The 23181-nt window shown below is 28.8% G+C and overlaps 2 protein-coding genes across 3 annotated transcripts in view; one reads left to right on the plus strand and one right to left on the minus strand.

The window, feature by feature from the left end:
- The window catches only part of LOC123290449 (dedicator of cytokinesis protein 3), an 88152-nt gene that overhangs the window by 40236 nt on the left and 24735 nt on the right, over nucleotides 1-23181 (minus strand). The gene's annotated exons all lie outside the window — the stretch shown is intronic.
- The window catches only part of LOC123290568 (innexin inx3), a 28710-nt gene continuing 9945 nt past the window's right edge, over nucleotides 4417-23181 (plus strand). The window contains exon 1 of one of the 2 annotated variants that reach the window (XM_044870805.1): nucleotides 4417-4802. The gene's annotated coding sequence lies outside the window, so the exon portion shown is untranslated. Of the gene's footprint in view, nucleotides 4803-8341; nucleotides 8362-23181 lie in introns of those variants that run through there. The other variant, XM_044870806.1, reaches the window with a different exon arrangement.

The raw sequence follows: 23181 nt of genomic DNA on the forward strand, positions 1-23181 counted from the left end.
ATACAGTCTGACCCTCATTTGTTAAATGGTATAATGTGTTGAGTTGACAAAAGCTATTAAAAGTATCATGTATTAGAGATTTTCACTATATAAAGTACACTCGAAAATTATTCGTTAAAAAATGTTGTGGTCGAGAAAGCTTTTGAAAGGTTTGAAAAAGTTTTCACCGGAAGACATTTTCTTAACTAATGGTGCTGGGTCCTTTGAAAAATGCTTACACTAGCTAGATTAAGCTAAAATTAACGATTACGATTATGATTACACTGCTAAATTATATTATAAAACATTTGATAACAAAATCGAGAGAATTTATTATATTAATTATAAATTAAATAATAAAATATATTATGTTTCATATAAATTTTATTGACATTATTCAATTATTACGTCAATAGTTGTTAAATAAAACCAACCATTTTAAGCAATTTTCTAACTCAGCAACTTTTTATTTTTTTGTTTGTTTTGTGTTTAATTATTATTTTTTTGTCTTATATTTCTTTATATGTGACAATAAAATCAAAAACATATGAATCATTAAATCATATAAATCACACTTTCTAAAAATGTTTAAGTATTTCAAATAAAACATATTTAGTACTGCTGGCAATAAAAAAAAGTTTAAATTACACACACAAGCTAAATAATAGAAATAGAGTAACAATACATAACTTTCATGTGAGCATGAAAATGTAAATGAAGTTTTTTGTAACTTGACCTTCGATATTTTTAAAATGGGGATTTTAGCGGGGGTTAGATTCCCGCCGTCACAACAAAAAATTAATTTAATTAATAGTTGTTATGGGCTGGTATCCATGAAGGGGGTACTCAGTCTCTGCGGAAAAGGTGATAAAACACATTTATGGTATCACAATGGTCTCTATAGTCTTAATGTATCCTTCTTGGACAGTCAATATAACCTAACCTAACCTAAAGTAGGGATAGGAGATAAAGTGACATATATTCTTAAGCTAAAAACTTAGGTCGTTAGGCGGTACAACAATAAATCAGAAAATCGTTAAGTACTTAAAACCTCGAACTTCTATCTACTCGCCAGATTAAATATGCAATTTTTGCTCGTCTACTGATTGGTAAGGTTTTAAAGTCAAATTTACAAAAAAGATCAAAAAGTTTTTTCCAAGATACAACCTCCCCGAAAATCGAAAAAATGTTTTTTCAAATTTTCCGAGGAATTGCATGATGGGAAAAAAAGATTATCGAACTTTCTTGTTAATTTGAATTTATTTCGAGTCGATTGATGAAAGTCCTATCTTTGTAACATCTATAGAACAGAAAATCGTTAGTTTTCGATGGTTTTTCGTGCTTTTTCTTAACAATTAACAAATAAGCATTTAAAATGGAATTAGGTCAAAAAATTTTGCGGGATGTTGTTGAGTGTGAAGCTTTACACTACAAACAAAAATTGTATATTAAAAATCTGCTTTTTTATACACTTTTTGAGAGATGAAAATTTTACGAATTTTTTATTCGAAAATTTGAGGGGTTTGCACTTACGAAAGTCGCTTGAGTTTTTGAAAAATAATAATTTTGTGTGTGTGTAACATTAAGAATTTTTATTACTCCATCAAATTGGAGTTTAAGTCCTTTATGTTAATTACACTAACGTGTAGTAAAAGCTACAAGTTGATTTAAGGAATACCTCTTTCTTTAAAGACTTTTAAATGAACAACATATGTCAAGCATTCAGTAGCAAAAATGTAGACGTAATACAGATACAAAAAAAAAAATATTATAACGTAAAACCAGTAGACAAATGCACGACTTAAAAACAAGTATAATTTATTTATTTTTTATTATTTTTTAAATTCAGCTTTTTTTACTTTCAATAATAAACTAATTTTTGTAAAAATTAAAGTGTTAAAAAGCCTAAATGGCCGAGCAGTCTAAGGCATTTGTCTTTGTCTGTTTGTCCATTTAGACTTAGGTTGCGGGTTCGAATCCAGGCAGCGGCAGTGTGAACAATTTATAATTAATGGGAGTGCAGAATTGATCACATTGTCGTCGCTTGGATGAGAACGAAGTAACCGACTCCACCCACATCAAAATGTAATTGTAAATATTTTTGTAATTAAATAAATAAAGATTAACAAATAATGATGTGGGTGGCCTCTGTTATAGGCGTATATGTCAGAGAAACGGAGGTTAAACCTCATTATTATTATTATTATTATTAACTAATTTTTGTGAAATTTATTAAAAAATTGAAAAGATCGCGCATTTGTAAGTTCTAGCTTGATACTTGCTCGCTTCACTGGGCTTAAAAGTAAAAACCACCGCTTTATAGCCTCCACCTCTCTTGACTTCACTTATACCCCCCTACCATAACACTCGAAGGAATCGGTTTACACAATTAAAATATATGCACAGTTTTCCATTTTTTTTAAGTGTAAAATAGTTCATTAAGTATTTCAGAAAATATGGTCTTGAATTGTTTTACAAATTACTATTTTAAATTTTTACAGAAATCTTTAATTTATGACTCAAAATGATGATCATAGATGACGCAGTAAAATATCAAAATAAATTTATTTTTTTAAAATATATCTTTATAAATTGTAGCTCATGTGTTATTCTGATGTTTGTACTATATTTTTGTACAGTTTCATTCAAATCCATTCATTAGTTTTTGCTTGAAAGTGTAACAAACAAACAAACCAACATTCTTACTTTCACATTTATAGTACATTATAGTAATTAAACGGTTTCAATTTTTAAAATTCATTCGTTTAAATATGGCATTAGAATACATATATTTTTTGTTTATTTAAAAATGAAATGTCTCAGGTAAAATAATGATTTAAATTAACAAAAGCAGTATTACATTTTTTTTTTTTTTTTTTTAAAAAACAAAATTAATTTAAAATTATTTTAAAAAACATGTAATAATATTCAAAGTACATCATCGTTGGTACATACATATTTGGTTCTCACACATCACATGATATAGTGTATTAACCTAAATTAGTTAATCAACAAGTCACAAGTAAGGATTTCATGAATATCTTTAACAAAAAAAAATTAAATAAAAAATAAAAACATCCCCAAGACAAAGAAAAAATGATTCCCTAAAATATAAAGTGAGTCACTAAAAATAGTCATGACAGTAAAATTTTTATTGACAACTGTCCACTTTAGTCATGACGTCTGGTGGTTAAAATTCTAACCATAATAAACTTGCATGGGATTCTTTCAATACATATTTATTCCATAATTATAAATACAAAACAATTAATTATTGATAAATGTGAAGTAACCTGGTAGTCTAAATTGAAACTACTGAAAACGGGTCCACTTTCTATTTAAAAATGGACATGGTCCGTCAAACTGGGAATAGTGCCAGAAATTTCGAAATTTTTGTATACTTATTAAGGCTATTATAATACAATTTCCATCAAAATTTAAAGTCGATTGACAGACTCTAACTCGAAATAAATTTAATTAAAGTTCGGGTCATTAACACCGAAGTCAATGAACTGATCAGTAATCATGTTTTTAACAAGCTTTTTAATTCTAGAAATAAAACTAACTGTCAGAATATTTTAAAAAACTAACTGTTAATTGATGTTTTTGCAAAGTTGAACAGAAACAACTATGGTTAGTATTGTGGTGAAAGAGAAATAACTATATTAGCAGAATTTTAAACAATTCATCGTACAGTATATATTGTATGAGAAACACTTGAGTGGTACAGACAATATTGTAGCCTCAAAAGAAATTAACATGTTCTATGGTGTACAAAAAAGAAGAGGAGAGTATTTAAATCAATATGCAAATTGTTTAATCTCGGATTAAACCTCTGTCTGGAAATATTTTCCATTTTTAACAAAATCTTTACTTTTCCCGATGTTTATTTTGCCTCCTCCAGCAGTATTAATTCCAGCAGTAATTCTCCCTGTTTTCGAATTTAAATTCCAGAACTTTTTTGGTGTAAATTAGGACAGAAGCCCTTTCCGCCTGTTTTTGAATTGAAACTCTAGAACATCCAATTAAAAGCTTAGCTCACTATCATCTTTCTTTTGGAGGCACATTGTAAACAAGCAGACAAGGCTGAATAATCAAAATATGGGACAGAGAACTACAAAAATGGTTTAATAATTTTGAATTTTATGGATCCAACCTGTATACGTTATAAAGAATAAAATAAAGTAAAACTCTCCATCTCATTTATATCAATTTAGTCTACCATATTATATCTTTATTCAATACAATAGACCATATACATTTATTAACAGAATACAAAAACTAGAATTCAGTGACCCCCACTTGGGTATAATAAAACAAAGATAGATATATAAATAATACAATAAAATAAAATATGATAGTTATATATCCCTCTCTATCTATATACATTTATTGTGTACAACACTTTGAAAGAGAATGGTTTTTTGTGTGTTTGAATGTTGAATAAGCGCACACACTGGTTGCTTCTTGTTTGGTCGATGGCTCAAGTGATCGAACCGAACTGTGTTTGTGTTTCTGAGAGAGTGGTTTAGGAATTTTATGTACAGCATTTTCAAATGATAATATTCATCAGGGCCTGAGAATCTTCTCTACTTAATACAGTCAAGGTGTATTTTTGGGCCGTGTTATTTTGTATTTTTATGAAAAATATGTAAAAGAAAAATGTGTTTTGTTTAAGTGATTTTTTTCCTTCTACGTGTCTCTAAATAGTGCTTTTTTTGGTGTTTTTTTAATTTTTTATTTTGTGTGATTTTTTTGCTTTATTTTTGGGAGGATTATTTGAAACTTTTTATTTTTATTTTAAAGTCTTAAATCAATAAAAGGTAATTTTTTGTTATTTTGTGTTAATTTTAAGTTTTATTTAGTTTTTTTTTTAAGTTATTTTCAAACAATGAAGAAACGGTTTTTAATTTTTATTTAAAAAATTGGAAAAAGTGGGGATTTTTGTTTAGCTACTTTTAGTTTTACTACTGGTTTTACACTAACGGAAAAATAAGTGATTGATAGTTTAAAGTTAAAAACTAATTTTATGGAATTAACTAACTTATGATGGTTCTTTAAGTTATCCTTAAAAAACTTTGGACAGTGATAATGGAGAATTGAATTTTTTAAAGTATGAGAAATATGAAAGTTTTAACTTTTAGCAAGAAATATAAAATCTAAAGTATTGAATTGTTTAAATACCAAGTATCTACTGAAATCTATGTTCACGTAAAAGAGTTTTAAACAAAAGTTGTTTGTCTTGAAAAACGAAAAGATATATTGACTGATTTGTGAAAATGTATAAATTGCGACATGTTACGAGCATTTCTTCTAAATTTCTCTTTTCTACAATTGATATTTCTAGCTGTTACAAAGTTTTATAGAATACTTTTTAGCAAGAAATATTATATTACTGAGATGTTTAAATACTATGTATCAACTGAAATCGGTGATGTTTAAGTAAGAGTTTTAAACAAAAGTTGTTTATCTTGAAGAAGAAACACTTTTTGTATCTGAACTTTCAGTACGATTTCAAGGGAATGAAAATAATATAAATGCTAACCACGTGAGATTTTTTTAGTTTCCGAGTTATTCCGTTCAGGGATATACTGTCTGATTTGTGAAAATGGATAAAATGCGATATGTTACGAGCACCTCTTCTAAATTTCTGGTCTACAACTGATATTTCGAGCTGTTACAAACTTTGGTAGAATACTTTTAGCAAGAAATATAATATTAATGAATTGTTTAAATACTATGTATCAACTGAAATCTGTGATGTTTACGTAAAAGAGTTTCAAACAGAAGTTGTTTGTCTTGGAAAAGAAACACTTATTGTACTGATAATATTAACGCTAACTACGTGAGATTTCTTACTTTCCGAGTTATCCCGTTCCGAGAAATATTGATTGATTTATGAAAATGGATTAATTGTGACATTTTATGAACACTTCTTCTAAATTTCATTTCTACAATTGATATATCGAGTCGTTACTACCAAATTATGGGAAAGACCTATAAGAGAAACTATAAATCTACGTTAAATGTTCGATAACCTCACTTTTTGACATCGATTTTGAAAACCTCGAATGGTTTTTTGAACGAATTTACAATCAAGAATGAAATCTAGATTTTTGGAATCGGATAATTTTAACCAATTGAATGTCACACGAAAATTATAACAAATTTTCACGAGGTTGAATTAATAAAGCAAAACATATAATTAAAAAAATATAATCTATAGCATGTCTACTCTCAGTCCCAAGTACTCGCTGTTAGCGTGATTCCAAATGATTTTCCCACATCAAAGAAGAATTAAATTAACATTGAAAAATTATTTAAAATCATTTAAGCATAAAAATTTTTAGGAATCATTATTAAAATCGTTTATTTCATTCACAAGTAATTTTTTTGATGAATAAATAATAAAGTTTATTGTATATGAATAAAAAAAAAAATTTAACATAACGGTAAATATCGACTAAAAATGGTTATTGTGACACCAGTTAAAAAATTTTTTTGTACATGCTGGAATATAAATATAAAATTTTAATTACAATGTATGAATTTTGTGTCAGGTAATTCACAGAAATGTTTTTTTAGTGAATCAGCGATCTTAAAACGGGTAAATACTTGAATGCGTAATGCGATTACCAAGAATTACGATTTTTATAACGAAACAGAACTAAATTTTTTGTAATTTTTACCTTACTTTTATTAAATTTTACAAAATTACTGCAATAAAGATAAAAAAAAATATATTTTTGTATATGTATTGATTTTTTTATAGCAGGTGTAAATCAGCAATTTTATTGTGTAGGCACATTCTTTAAAATATCAGGCTTGACTAAGCATTTAGACAATGTATCATTATAACTTTTGTTTTTTTAACTTGTTTTAAAGTCTTTGTCATTTTACTTATTCGAAATACATTCCAGATGCTCTTAAGAAGATTAAGATCTTCTTTGTTATGGAAAATGTTGATTTTGGCCAGTCTATTTCGTACAAATGCCTTGTAGACGCGTGGAATTCATCTTTATTGCTGAATCATTGCAAAAACGACAGCTGTCGTTTACTAAGAAGCTAAGGTATGGCTTAAATGCTCGTTTATATGTTAAAGGTCAGGGTCTCCATGCCATCGCATACTCAAGCTTGGTTGTTTAACATTCCAGCAAAACAGTAAGGCTGTATAAACGATGACTTTTAAGATATCTAAGTTTTAATGAAGAAAAATTATCGAATTTATAAATTAATTGTAGAGAATTCAGACTGGAATACTTCCTCTACCTATCTAATAATGTTTTAGTAATGGCCATTAACTTATTATCGATAAAGTCGCGATAATCTTTTCCGAGTAGATTTTAACGATTCACGACTATCCATAAATTGCCTTCAAAGTATGTATCTACACTAGTCAAGAGTGGCAAGGAATGTGTGGAATCTGTTTCGAGACTAGAATTTTCTGGATTATGGTAAATATTCTGTCTTGAAATATCTCAAGGATGATTAAGGAATAAAGGATTCATCGACACTATTATAGAGTGGCAAGAACTACTATTGTATAATCTTGTGATTAGATTATAGTAAAAATTCCAGAAATTAAAATAGAGAAGTTATTAATGCCTACGAAACCATCTGTTCTAAATTATCTTAAGGATAATCTGATAAGTATATATTATACTCTTTCACGCAAAAATTGCAGCAAGGATTTGGATGAAATTTAGTAGAGAGATAGATAATAGTCTTGAATAACATAGGCTACTTTTTATTCCGGTAGAATATATAGTTCCCGTGGGATAGATTTGTTTTAATTTTTCATAGAGCAAAGGTCAGAAAATGATGTAGGCTAAGTTTTATCCAGGACAAACGCATAGTTTTTGTGGGTTCCTCTTATAATCGCGGGTAACATCGCGCGGCTAGTTAAGGAATAAAGGATTTAAAACTTCTCACACTATGGAATCTCTCCCTTCTCTTTTATTTCATAATAATCAATTATCTTACATGCCATTTTTAGATTTTACAATAAACAGTTTTAAAATAATTATTATTTACTGACTTGTGATATTAATCATGTGGATTTTTTAAAATGGAACTAAACTGAACAAACACATAAATTTATTATTATCGTGAATTAAATTTTTATTTGCAATTCAAGGTAACACCTGCAGGTAATTAAATAACACATTTTATTTAATGAATTGATCGTGTACTCACTGAAAACTATAGAAAATATATTACATAAAGCAAGTTATTTGATAAATGTTCTTTATTTTGTGTTGCAAATTATCTGTTTGCTATTATAATAGAATTGCAATAAGTGCTAGTTGTAGTCGAAACTGGGATAGTGGAAAAAATGGTAGCTTGAAAATTTGGAGCACATAAAACAAATGCGTCATACAGGTGCATATACAAATATGGAATTTAATAAATCTATTAATAAGTTCACCTGCTTGGCGAAGTGATAAATTAGACAGGTGAACTGGCCTCTAATAATGATATGTTACATTGAAATATTGCTCTAACCACGAGTTTACATGAAACAGAAGTTTGTTCATCGTTATAACACGAAAATTGCTACGAATTCAATACAAGGAATGTCTTAGATAAATAACGAAAGAGACTTCCATTAAAAATCGATAGATATAAAATTTATTTTCGAGAATCGAAACAAAATTATCTAGAACAAAGTTTAAAGACGTTTATTAATCTTTCTCTAGAAAAAGATTTTGTTTTTTGTATTAAATAAAACAAATTCGAGAGAATAAAAATGAGGATTAGATCCATTGCTACCAACATGAAAAAGATAAAAGAAAATATATTTTCTAATACATTATCAAAATGCACTGAACATCTCGACTTGTAATCTTATCGGAGAGAATTTCGCTTAGATGACTGGCATGTTGTCCTGCATTTGCGACTCTCAGTCAGATAATAATAACTTGAGAGCTTAAAAAGAAAGCTCTTCAGAGAAACTACAATACAAACTCAAAAAATTTAAGGACAATAATACTGGAAAAAGGCTATCCATGAAAATGCCTCTACAGAAAAACATTATACGGTGAAACGTGGTAAAAAAGGACCTGCATAAGTGAGAAACATCCATAACTGGAACTCATGGTGAAGTCCCAACTATATCTGGGATTCGTTCTTTCGATTTTGTCTTCATAGTTAACTATATAACTGAGACAGCGAGTGAATTTTGTATGCATTCATCTCTGTAACTGAAAACTGAAATAACATCGTTTTGTTTGTTTACTTACTTATTCTTATTCTACCAGCAAATTCCGCACTAATTTGGAACGTCGATGACCTCCAGATTTAGTTTTTGAAAATGACAAAACGAAGTCTCAAATCGTTATCAGCACGTGAAAAACTGATGTGTATATCCGTTTATGAGTGGGAATATCCCAAATGCGACAAATTTTGATGTTTGTTGACCATTGTACTACGCACAATAATATGACCGAGTTAAGTAAGATATATTTGTCTCATCTGCATAACTGAACATATCTGTATACTCATCTCTGAATATATGAGACACAGGGTAAATGGAATACCTCTATAAGTGAGATTTTGCAAGTCTCTTGATGTCTCACTAAACCAGGTTTCACTGTATTTTTAATGTTTACTTGTATTTGCTTACAAATAATTAATATCTTATATAATTAATAAGATCATATTTTATTTTGCAATATGATAAACATTACAAATTAAACAAAGATATTGTTTACATTCTTAGTACTTAATTACAATAAACTAATTTAATTAACTCAAAAATTTGTAAACACATGAATGATAAATTAGAACACACATGCGTTTTTAAATAATTTATGGAACCTATTATAATGTTTTTTATTTTTATTATTGAACAATAAAATATGTCACAGATAAAAAATATATCAAGATGTCCGTCACCTTTTTATTAACACAAAAAAAAAAAAAAATTTATTACTAATTGGTCTGATTTAAATTCCAATAATAATTTTGTTTATTGGATTTAGGTATAAAGTTAGCATATATTTTTTGAACTTATTTGCAACGTATCAAGGATTTTTATACCATGTGATATATATGAAATATACATAGTATATTAAGTTTAGTCCCAAGTTTGTAACGCTTAAAAATAATGATGCTAGGAAAAAAAATTTGTCATAGGTGTTCATAGAATCACATAATTAGTCCATTTCCGGTTGTCCGTTCGTCCGTCCGTCTGTGGACACGATAACTCAAAAACGAAGAAAGATATCGAGCTGAAATTTTTACAGCGTACTCAGGACGTAAAAAGTGAGGTCAAGTTCGTAAATGAGCATCATAGGTAAATTGGGTCTTGGGTCCGTAGGACCCATCTTATAAACCGTTAGAGATAGAACAAAAGTTTAAATGTAAAAAATGTTCCTTATCAAAAATTAAACAGCTTTTGTTTGAAACATTTTTTCGTAAACATCACTGTTTACCCGTGAGGGCGCCAATTAGGCGGAAATTTTATAATATGTGTACAAACTATACACTAAATGTCGGTCGGTAATGCAGAAACCTATAAAGTCATTTACATATGTACTATACTTGATTATCAGTTATGTATGTGTCACATGTTTGTATGTGTTATGTGATAAAGAAATTAACACTGACTATGCATGGTATTTCAACAATTAACTCAGTCAATTGTTTGTTTTCACTTGTTCTAAATAAATTCTTTTAATACCAACCTATATGAGGTTGTGTCAACCTCATCGCGAGATCAAATATGGCGAATGAGGCGACGAATGTCATACAACTACCGCACGAGGTTGAGTGGTGAAGTTGGCACAAACGCATGAGTTGTTTGTATGAAAGTAATATACATAACAAATTTCGGACTACAGACACATCGGTTCGTTACGTGACGGAGTAAAGTTGATATTGTCGGACAATAAATAAGAAAAATAAGTGGATGCACAACAATTTTAAACTGGCAGGGCAATTAATATGTTACCGGGTCCAGAACTTTAAAAGTTCAACTCTCTCAATATCGCCCTTGCTCTCTTCGAAAGATTAAGCCCATACAAGTTTTTGACTTGTTTCAACTAGATTCAAAAAATATACGCTCGCTTTATATCTAATACAGAAATAGAGACACTAATTATAATAACATTGTTATAAGTTAATTGATGAATCGAGTTATTTTGCATATATTTAAATTTTAAATTTCACAAAGACGCCATCACATCATAAAATACACAAATTCTGACCTGAACTTTTTTGGTGGAGTGTGGAATGTTAATTTTTTATTATAAATTTTAACATAAATTTACATTATAAAAAAAAGTTCATTTACAATAGTTGTTGATTTGAAATAAATGAGATGTCAAAGGTTTTTAAAACCATTTAAGGCACACTTCGAATATTTTATTATTAATTTAGATTGAAAAAAAATTGTTGAATGCCAAGGTAGATTCGAACCCAGGAACCTTTGCATACAAATCAAGTCCTCTAACGCAAAGACTACTGTTATATGAGAGGCTTATGGAATACGAAAAAAGACTTTTTTCGGCCGCGTAATGGCTATCAGTTTCTGACTATGGGTATGAAAAAAAGTGTAATTAAAAACTCGTTGAAAATTGAGGTAGATTTGAATGAAACGAAATTTTTTTTTGAGATGAAATAAGAAATTGGATAAAAGTTCAAGAACATGTCATTTTAATTAAACATAAATCGAGGCCATGAATTAAATCAAATCCAATGCAATATTTATTCTAAAATAAATGACTGTGATGATTTTTTAGTGGCTTTTAAATCTTTCAATTTAGAATCGATGTAAACAAATTTATAACAATTCAAAAATAGAGAAATAATTTATTTATTTAAGTTTGAAATAGATATATTTGAAATTTAAATTAGATCACTATCGAAGAATAACGTTTTAACATCTTGCTTAAGATATTTTACGCAAGCACATGTTTTTTTTTTTTTGTTCCTTCTATGATAGTTAAAAGGGGGGGGGGCATACATTAGGTAACTGTGTTATTTTTTTCAACAATAATAGAAAACAAAAATATTACACTCACATATCATATACATCATTTATTATTAAGTCCGGATGTTTTAATCACCACTTAGTGGGTGGCTTTTACATTGTTAACGATAAACTACTTCAAAACCTTCAATAATTTTGTTAAAAATATAAAAATTTTTGTATATCCTCGAGCAGTATTTATTTTGCATGACAATAGATGAATCATTTCTCTAGAATTTCATGAAGAAGAAGACCTATGGTTGATCTTGATATCGATGGAATTTATGTTGCTATTAGCTCTCAAGCTGTGGTCATAGTTTTGCTGGCATATTTTATGACTTAGTGTCTTGATCTTGGGTATAATTAAAAAAAGAATAAAATAAAATAAATAATCTCGAAGGACCAATCCCTAAATCGTAATTACCAAACCAATTAGTGAAAAAGATGTAACTAAATCTCTACTTTAATATAATTTAAAAAAGATAAATTATAATTAATTATTTGATTTATGAGACTTAATAAATTAAGAGTTTGCAAAAAAAAGGATAATTAACAACGTACAGATTATTTATAATTATTCGAAATAAGATACAATTTAATTTATTTTAATTAAAATAATTATTATGTTTAATAAATATGAAAAATAATAAATAGATGAGTGAGGATGTGGATAATTTTAATAATATGAAATTTGATGTGATAATCACTCACATGACCTTCGTATAATGAATAAATTATGTTAATATAAAATTATAGGGCATTAAAATAATGGTAAACAATCGAAATATTTATCGTCGCTACTCTGATAGAATCATCGTTATAATTAATAGAAAAACAGACACTGAATCGTTGCCTAGACAAAAAGTCTTCGTGAGACTTGTCACCTTAAGACACCTCGAGTTATAACGAACGTTGCTTATTTACAACTCAACTCCACTTTTTACATTCTGAGCACGCTATAAAAATTTCAGCATGTATCTCTTTTCAATTTTGAGTTATCCTATTGTCAGCCGAGTAGACAGGCAACCAGAAATGGATTAATTAGGCGATTTTATGAATATCTATTACAAAATTTTGTTGGTAGCCTTAATATTTTTAAGCGTTACAAACTTGGGACTAAGCTTAGTATACCTTGATATATTTCTATATACATGGTATAACTAGCGAAGATTTTCTGCATATACATTTCAATTTCTAAATGGAAGTACACTGTTTCGTTCGGTAGACATTCCTTCGAGGTACGGTTTGCTTTTTAGGCCAGTCTCGGATCGCTTGTGTACATAACATTTCTATTAAATCTAGGATACGGGAGCAGTATCCTAGATTTACCAGCAGCTTTTCCTGGTCTGTCAAATTCGTGATCGGGGCAACAGTTGGATAATATTGTAATGGGGCAACAGTTGGGAACTCAGCATTATCTAGCAAGCATCTTCTGTTTTTAAGACACCCTTTAACAATTTGAAGGCCAGTCATTTTATACTCAGACGTTCTAGTTCACATTATGAAAGTAATATAATAAGAGTTTGTTATATTAAACTAATGAACTAGGAGAAGATGTTGATGGGCGTAATGAATACAAATTGCATTTCTTTTTATAAAAAAAATAACAACTTTATGAATTGTTACAGTTAAAACTAACCACGTGCTTCATAAAATAGAACTTTGTTTCATAATGTAATTGAAGGAAGTACTGCAAAGAACATACCCATTGGAGCGAGTTATGTTACACAAATAATATTAAGTTTGTTTTTTTCTTGTCTCGGTGTAATACATGGATTATAAGCTGAAAAAAATCAGCCATCTTTTTCTATTTATAATAAGTGTAAATTGTGTAACACTGTAAGTACAAAAAGAACATACAAATTGCGAGAGTATATTATTTGTATATCTCAATTGAGTTTAATTAATTTTTATCATTAATGATTTTAGTCTTCCTATATTTATATCAATTTTTTTTAAAGTTATTAGTTTTCACATGAAATATTTTAGTCTATAGGTCAAGGAAAAAATATAACTGATTATCATAAATATTTTAAATAACATATAATTAGTACAAATTTATTTTAACGCTACAGTGGTAACGTGGACAAAAATCCTGCCAGTGGTAACGTTGGGTCTACCAGACCCAATTATTTAAACATCTTATAAACTAATAGTTTTCGATTTTAAGGTGAACAAAACTCTTTACACAGTTTCCAACATCTATATTTAGCTGTTATGGACAAATCATATTTAATTTTTTATAATATAAGGAATGATATTAAAAAGTAAAAATCAAGGAAAAATTCTAAACTTATACAAATTAACTGGCCTATTAGACCCAAGTTGAACTTTGTATCCAAGTTTAACAACAACTGATAACATTAAATCTTCTCTTTCATATAGGTTAGCTTTAGGAAGGACTCATAGGAAGATACACGGGTGGTTATAAGGAAAACCCACTCTCAACTAGTTTTAAAATGACGTAATAAAAGTGCTTGGGTCTGACAGACCCAACGTTACCACTGTAGGGTTAAGAGAACCGCTAAATGCAAAAATGATAAAGCTCGAAGCTAAATCTAAGAATAAAAGCAATTCAAGCTTTTGGCTTTATTAGAAAGACAATTGTGTTTGCAGTGGGAAAATATGAAAATTACTATTAGTATTTCAAATGACAAAAGTTCAAGAAAGAAAATATACGAGACAGAAAAAAATTTTAAGTTAAAAAGGTCCTCGAAATATAAGCAAGAAAAAAATAAACAGAAATATTCCGTTATGCCGCAACGGTATGGAAGATAAGGATTAATCTCCCAAACTTCAAAATCTGCTCCAAGACCTTCATAATAGAAATTTGGTTTGAGTTAAGAAGGACCTCGAAATATATGCAAGAAAAAATTTAACAGAAATTTTCCGTTTTATGGCAACGGTAAAGAAGATAAGGATTAACTTAAAAAACGTAGAAGTTATTTGTCAGTAACTCAGAATCTTAAACAGGCTTAGAAAAATCGAAGCTAAAGTGAATGGATGGTGTTACACTTAATAGCTATGCCGATATGGGGTTGGAAACTTCGAGGTCAATTCCCTAAAAGACCTTGAAGTGTGACTTGATTATTAGACGCAAAAATATTCACTGATCACAAAGAAGGATAAAAAAATGAACAGAAAAATTATATTTAATAAAAAGTAATTTGAGAGAATTTTTGTTCATTTATTAATTTTTATAAATTGAAATAACAACAGCAAAAAGGCAATTTGAATTGATAATCGATAACTTTCAAGCTAAAGCCTTTAAATTATTTTTATACAACAACAGAAGACGAAGAAGAATCAGAAAATAAAATACAACAACAACAACAAAAATCCAATCACAAGAAGTAATAACTGCTACAGCAGCTTGTTAACTGCAGAATGTAATCTTGTCGGCACAGATCACACACAAAACCACGCTGCTGTTGAGAAACCATGTTCATACATTAAAAAAAAAAAAGAAGAACCTATTCAAGTGTGTAACATTGCTCACACGCAAAGTGCTCTTGTGGACAAAATAATCCACTTACAGCTTCGTATTACTCCTTTTGTACAGGGCTTACTTGTTTTGTCATTTATAAATTGTTGCTTGATAATCTGAATAACGCAAACGTATCTACAATTCGGATTTAAAGGGAACGAAAATATATTCTCTCTCAGAAAATCTACAGGCTTGGAATTCAGCGAAGTTGGCGAATAATAGTTTTGAATGATTATATTCACGAAAAATATTGTACAGGGTTTTTCAGTATAGCTGGTCTAAGGCGTTTTTTTATGGAGAAGACATAAGATAACATAAAACTATATTTTTATACCATGTATATATGAAACTAGCTGTTACCCGCCCGCTTTGCGTGGCGTAAAATATACCCGCTTTGCTGGGCAACATCCCCACTTGCACCCCTCCCTCCACATTTCCTTGCGTTGGATAACAGTTTTGTAATGTACACGTCATGCTCTTTTATTTGATACCCCACTTAGGTATATTTGTAAATATTCGATATTTCCTTCCCACTTTCTCGCTACAACTTTCTACCCACCGAAGGTAAAAAAAATTTCTAAATGTAATTTAAAACATTCTGACCAAGTTTTGAACTATTAAAAGCCATAATTTAAAAATATGAATTTTTTAGTCATGAACACCCCCGCAACCCCCCTTGTGGGTAGAATTTCGTAAAATCCGTTCTTAGCTGACCTCTACTTGGCAAAAGGAATATTCCTGCCAAATTTCAAGTCTCTAGGTCTTATAGTTCCAGAGATATCGTGATGAGTGACTATCTATCTATATCTATAGAAAGTCTCCTATATATATAAGATATACATAGTATATTAAGTTTAATCCCAAGTTTGTAACGCTTAAAAATAATGATGCTAGGAAAAAAATTTTGTCATTAGGTGTTCATAAAATCACCTAATTAGTCCATTTCCGGTTGTCCGTCCGTCCGTCCGTCTGTGGACACGATAACTCAAAAACGAAAAAAGATATCGAGCTGAAATTTTTACAGCGTACTCAGGACGTAAAAAGTGAGGTCAAGTTCGTAAATGAGCATCATAGGTCAATTGGGTCTTGGGTCCGTAGGACCCATCTTGTAAACCGTTAGAGATAGAACAAAAGTTTAAGTGTAAAAAATGTTCCTTATCAAAAATTAAACAACTTTTGTTCGAAACATTTTTTCGTAAAAATCACTGTTTACCCGTGAGGGCGCCAATTAGGCGGAAATTTTATAATATGTACTATACTTGATTATTAGTTAAGTATGTGTCACATGTTTGTATGTGTAATGTGATAAAGAAATCAACACTGACTATGCATGGTATTTCAACAATTAACTTGTTTGTCAATTGTTTGTTTTCACTTGTGTTTTCATATAACTCCTCTTTAAAAAAACGCCTTAGACTAGCTTTGCTGAAAAATCCTGTATAAAAAGGATATATAGTATGTATTAGATAAAAGACTCTTAAAGTGAGAAATTTTCGCATTGATGCTGACAGGTCGAATTTATTTTTATAAAAATATTCGACAATCTTTCTTCGAAATATTCTTTCTAATGGAACGGAATTCTAACAATACAAACATATTATTTTTTTTATAAATAATAATATCGATATACAGAGATCTCTTCATTGGTTCTACTATATAATGCAGTCAATATTCCAAGCTTAGCTTGTTTGATATTTTATCCAAAATCCATTCTATTGAGAGTGCCTGGTGACTCTCTGTTGCATTTCTTCTTCCACACAAAATATTAATTTTAAATTGTCATCAAATAAAAAGAGTTAACAATATAATAAGTGTATTTATCTCTCACGTTTCTTTGTACGCCTCCAAAAGATTTGTGCGAATACCTACGTCAGTTAGGTATTATTTTTTGATTTTTTTATTTTGACTTTGTATTTATATTCCATATATTCTTAAGTCTAGGGCCAGATGTAATATTTGATAGTTATCAAGACTGTAATATTTGATAGTTATCAAGACTGGAAATTTGCGAGGAAAAAAAATGTCAATTTTATTCTTACTTTTCGTCTTTTATTGTCAAGTAAAAACTTAATTCACCATCAAAATTGAAAATCCTTAATTAATCGGCTCATAAATCCTTAATTAATCGGCCATAACGGATTTTTTTGTTTTCAATAATTTATTCAGGTCTCAACTTTAATTTAAATAGTTTTTTTTTTTTTAAATTTCTACCGACTAGTTTTGGAGAAATCTATGAAAACATATGATCCATCCACCGTTTTCCCATAAGACCAAAAATATGCCTACTTTGAAACAATTTATTTATTTAAATAATCGAGCAGACCCCCCTTAAATTTACAGAATTGTTTAAGACTTAGTCCAATTTCATATAAAAAAAGAATCAAGCCTTGAATAGCTTTTGCTATATTAATCACATTACATGAAGTGGAAAAAATAACATAGTGGCCAAGAATTGAACCTAAAACTTTAAGATATTCGGTTTAAAAGACCCGGGTTCGTTCATTTCATGTTGTATCTGATAACTTGTTCCTTTAAAAAAATTTCAAAACCGGACACATCTCTCAGTGTGCCTTTTTAATATTGCGGCAAGTTTAACATTTATTGAGAAAAAAATAATTTAAACAAGAAAAAATCATTTTATTCTATAATTTCCGAAAGATGTCAGACGACGGGTGAAAGGGCAAGATTGTCTGACTACAGTCTCTGAAATAACTATCAAATACTACCCCGACCCTAGACTATACATTGCACAGTGCACACACAGTTATTAGAGTTTATGCATAAAGAAGGCAGCAAAAAAACCGGTTATGTAGGATATTTTCGTTGTGTCGTTATTATTACTCGAAATATATATGGATATGCTATATGTTTAGAGGAGAAGTTCTCTCTTTAGTAATAGCGGCAATTTTTATTTTAATACTTTTTTTCTACTACTATCTAGACAAGCATAAACTTGTTCACAAGCATATTGTCCTGGCTTTGTGTGTGCTGTTGATATATTCGTATTTTATGCTAGCCAATATATCATAAAATTAAAATTATGAGGGGGATATTTCAAAAGAATTCAATTATTTTTAAATATTTTTCTAGTAAAACATCTATAGAGGTAATTCCTTGAATTGTGATCCTTTTTGAAATCAATCAGTGGAATAAAATATTGTTTGCCATGGCTCATTCTTAAACACAATAAAAATTTAAAGGGTTCAGAAGAGAAATATTACAATGATCTGGAAGTTCTGTTGTGTTTCCCCTATCTGTTACACAATATCCCGGAATTTCGCACATTCTTCTGTACCAATAACGAATCACGAGACAGTAATATTCCTGCGATAACCATCTGCTGGTAATTCAGAGAAATTCTTTTGAGTCAAGACCCATTAAAAAAAAATCGAGACGAAACTGAGAGTAGCTTAAATACAGGTATGAAGAAATATACTTAAATATTCTGATTTTAAGTCATAAAAGCACATTATTGTTTTATTATATTAAAATTAAAAGTCGTAATTTTTCATTTGTATATCACGTGACCTAAAACACGAATCGCCATGATGCGACATCATATAGGCAAAAATAATTAATTATTAATTTGTTGATGGCTTTCAGAGTAATTGTGGGTTATGTTACCATCAAATTTATTTATACATATAATAATTACATGTACAACTGTTGTTTTTACCAATATTACGTCGCCAAAATGGCTACCAACATTTTGAAACACTTTTTAATGTGGCATAAAAAATTCAAAATGTTGAAATATAAATAAATTTATTCAAAAAAAATTATATTTTTACCTCATTCGGGAATTCCCAAAAATGTAATAAAATAAACAGATTTAATACTACGGGAAATATTGAAAAAAAATTAATGCATTTTAAAATGGTCCAGTAACTTTTGAAGGCATTTATAAAATTTTTATAAACATTAATAAAAGTAAATATTATTACTTAAATACTTAATTACACATCCAAAGTTTATAAAACATAATTACCTACAATCATTAAGTGACTCAATTCACAGCACAGTCAGATGGTATCTTATGAGAAATTTTGATTAAAATATTTTAACCTTGAAATTAATAATCAAAAGGAATATAATTATTCTGCAAGAATTTACTACAATTCACATTAAAATTCCATTTCAAATAATTCATATATTATTGTTAACATTGTTAAAAATTATTATAAAAAAAATTTTTATTAATATTAATAAATAGATTCATTGATGAAACGGAAGCGGAAATATGAACGCCAAATTTTGTCAACAATTATTAAATTTACGTCATTGTGTATTTTAATTCTTGTTAATTTCATAAATGAATAATGATAGATTCTATAAAAGTTTTTACTGGTTTTATCCTAATATCAGAAATACCAGAAAGGTTATTTCAAAATGAATCATGTTTGATTTTCTTATTTCTGAATACTTAGATGAAATCTATTGAAATGCCATGATTTAATCATTTAAAAAAGCTTAGTACGTAATGAACTGGTTAATGCCTTGTCCTCTCCAAATTTGTATTAATGCCTTGTCCTGACCATGAAGTATAAAGTTATGTTGAAAATTTCGATTTCGAAAATCGGACACATTACAATAACTTCTTATACTGGGAAGTTAAAAACAATAAAGATTTGTTTCTGTATAAAAGTTTATTAAGTAAAATTAATTGTATATAATTGCATTTTTTTAATGCATCACATGAAGTCAATGGACTCATATTGACTTAGATCTATTTTTATTATTCAGTCAATTAAAGAAGAATGTGACATTTCATACGACATTTTAAATAATCTGATTAAAATAATTTTTAATAATGTCATCTGAAAGCACATTTTGATACTCTCGTGGAATATGCTCACCAAAGTTCGCCGAAGTGAGACCCTCTCGTCGAAAGACAAGATGAGGGTAGGCGAAACACTTCTGCTACCTCGCGAGTGCCCGAGAGTGTGGAGAAGGCATACAATACTTCTAAAAGGTATTCTACTATGTTTGAAAGAGTACTTCAAAATGTTGATTTTCTAATAAAAAGTCACAAAAAATATATTTCGTTAAAATAAACACGCTTTCTTGCCATAAAATTAAATTAAAACTTTTTTTATTCTCACAAAAACGCTGTCAACCATTTTGGTGACGTAATATTGGTAAAAACAACAGTCGTGTATGTAATTATTATATGTATAATAATAAAGTTGATGGTAACATAACCTACAATTACTATGAAAGCTTTCAACAAATTGATAAATTAATTCATATTATTTTTGCCTATATGATGTCACATCATGGCGGCTTATGTTTTAGATCAAGTGATATACAGATTACGACTTTTAATTTTAATATAATAAAACAATAATGAACTTTTATGACTGAAAATCAGAATTTAAAAGTATATTTCTACATAAATTTTAACATAATTTATATTTCACTATCGAAAGTACCCTATTTTTAAAAGAAAAAAAATAAGTTTACGGAGAAGATGTTAAATGCATTAAAAATTTAAGAATATTAAAAATGGAAATATAACGTTTCTTATTATCTCATAAAACACTGATTTTATATGTTGTTGAGGTTTTGTTTACAAAAACCGCAAGAGTTTGTAATTCAAGAAAGTTGTTAATGTTAATAATAATAATAATAATAATACGATGGATGTTATTTGTTTTTGATTTACGCATGTGTAATGACAGTGTAATTGAACACAAAAAGTCATAAAAGATAAAATATTCATAGTTCAAGTCACCAATCTTTCTTCATTCATTAAACAAAAATTATGTTTTAACATGCTATTGTTATGTTACTCAACCAACAAAAATTACAACTATTATATTAACGATTGAATAAAATCCCCGTTGTAAAAGCAACCTTATAGTTTAACCTTCTCTTCGTAAAGTTGTTGTATATTTTAAAATTAACTTGAATTTTCCAAGCCGGAAAAGGATTCAAAGGTATCATTTGAAATTCGAAAATTCGTTCGACACATTAAGAAATGTATAGCGTTTACTACAATGCTGGTATGGTATAGAGACAGATACATATTGTTAGCAAAAGTAATATTACAGTATTGAATCAGTCAGAAGTATTGTGGGTATCACCAACCAGTATGAGCCAAACGCCCATGCAACATATAGCCACAAGAGTCCCTGATTGGAGTAGGATATTCCTCTCACGTTTTTCCAGAATGATTATAATGTATGCATTTTTAATCCCTGAACCAAAAAAGAGTGTTATAAGTTACCGCAATGTCTGTCTGTGTGTCTGTCTGTTGCATCGTAGCGCCTAAACGGATGAACCGATTTGGATTTTCGTTTGAAACGTAATTTAACGGGGAGTGTTCTTAGCTATATTTCAAGTGCGAAAACTTTCTTGGGGGCTTTTTTTTTTGTAAATATCACTTGTTCGACAATGAGATAGAGAACATCGAATATTTAAGGAAATGCTTTAAATAAACGGATGATGGTTATTAAAGAAGTTGTAAATGAATAAAAACTTATTAATTATTTCCATGTTTTATTATAAAACCTCAGGGTACAAACTTTATGGTTGATGAAACTCCTACGTATTATTATGAGTTAAAATTAAATAATTAAAATAATTCATTAATCATTAAATACGAAAAAAAACGACCACCAAAAATTTTACTCATTTTCATATAGAAATACGAAGAAAAATCGTACTTATTTCACTCACGAATCCAACAATGGATTTAATACATTCGTGGCAATAAGTCGATAGCTCAAATATTCACGAAAATTTAAATAAACTATCTGAATTCAATGGCGCAACAGTGGCATTGCTGCTGGACCAGTGTCATTGCTGCTGGAATTCCATTCAAAAAACCTGCGTTCGAAATCCAACCTAGTCAAAATTTTTTTTAAATGTTTATAATAGTTTTTTTATATATTTAAAAATTTAAAAAAAAAACAAAGTTTTCACTTCTGTCAACAGTCCCCATGACTGACTATCATTGTTTGTTTAAAGCCAGTGCTTAAAATAGTTAAAATACTTAAAACTGAAATAAATTCTTTTTTAAAAAACCTAAGAAAAAACCTATTTACAAACAAAATTAATTGTGTTCATATTAATTAATATACAAATCAAAGAAATTAATTGTATATAATTAAAATTAATAAAAATAAATCAAAATTGATATAATTATAACTCTTAAGAATGTTTTTAAAAAAAAAGAGTAATTTATCTTCTTCCTTCGTGAAGAGAATAAACTTTTAACACCACGGTAATGAACAGTCCATTACATAAAAAACAATCAGATTCCATCTTGCAACGATCTCTATCTGAGTATATGTCTTTGTATATTTTTATCGCTGTCTAGATTATGTGTAATATACACAATGAAATCTGGAAGTTAGGTAAAATAAAGTATAATATTATTTCTTTTAATTAAATGCACTTTGAGTTAGTTAGTCATTAGCAACGAACGTAATATAAATGATTCTTTAAAGAGAGTGAGTCCATTGCATTTCAAGTTCTTACATTCAATTACTAACCCGATCATCTTAGTCAAAGAAAAGTGGCGCCGACCTCGGAATCTAACGGAATAAGCTAAATTTTTGTATAAACCTTTATTTTGACTGTCTCAAATATTGTCTCTGAAGTCACATACGGTCACGGATGCGCGTCGTTAAATATTCAAGGTCAAAGATCGCGAAAATCAGTTTTATTGTAAATATCTTGTTTTGTTTGCCTTCAATCGTATTAACATTCATTATAAAGGTTCTAGAGCATAAAA

This window comes from Chrysoperla carnea, chromosome 1 (assembly GCF_905475395.1).
Source record: "Chrysoperla carnea chromosome 1, inChrCarn1.1, whole genome shotgun sequence".
Taxonomy (NCBI): Eukaryota; Metazoa; Arthropoda; class Insecta; order Neuroptera; family Chrysopidae; genus Chrysoperla; species Chrysoperla carnea.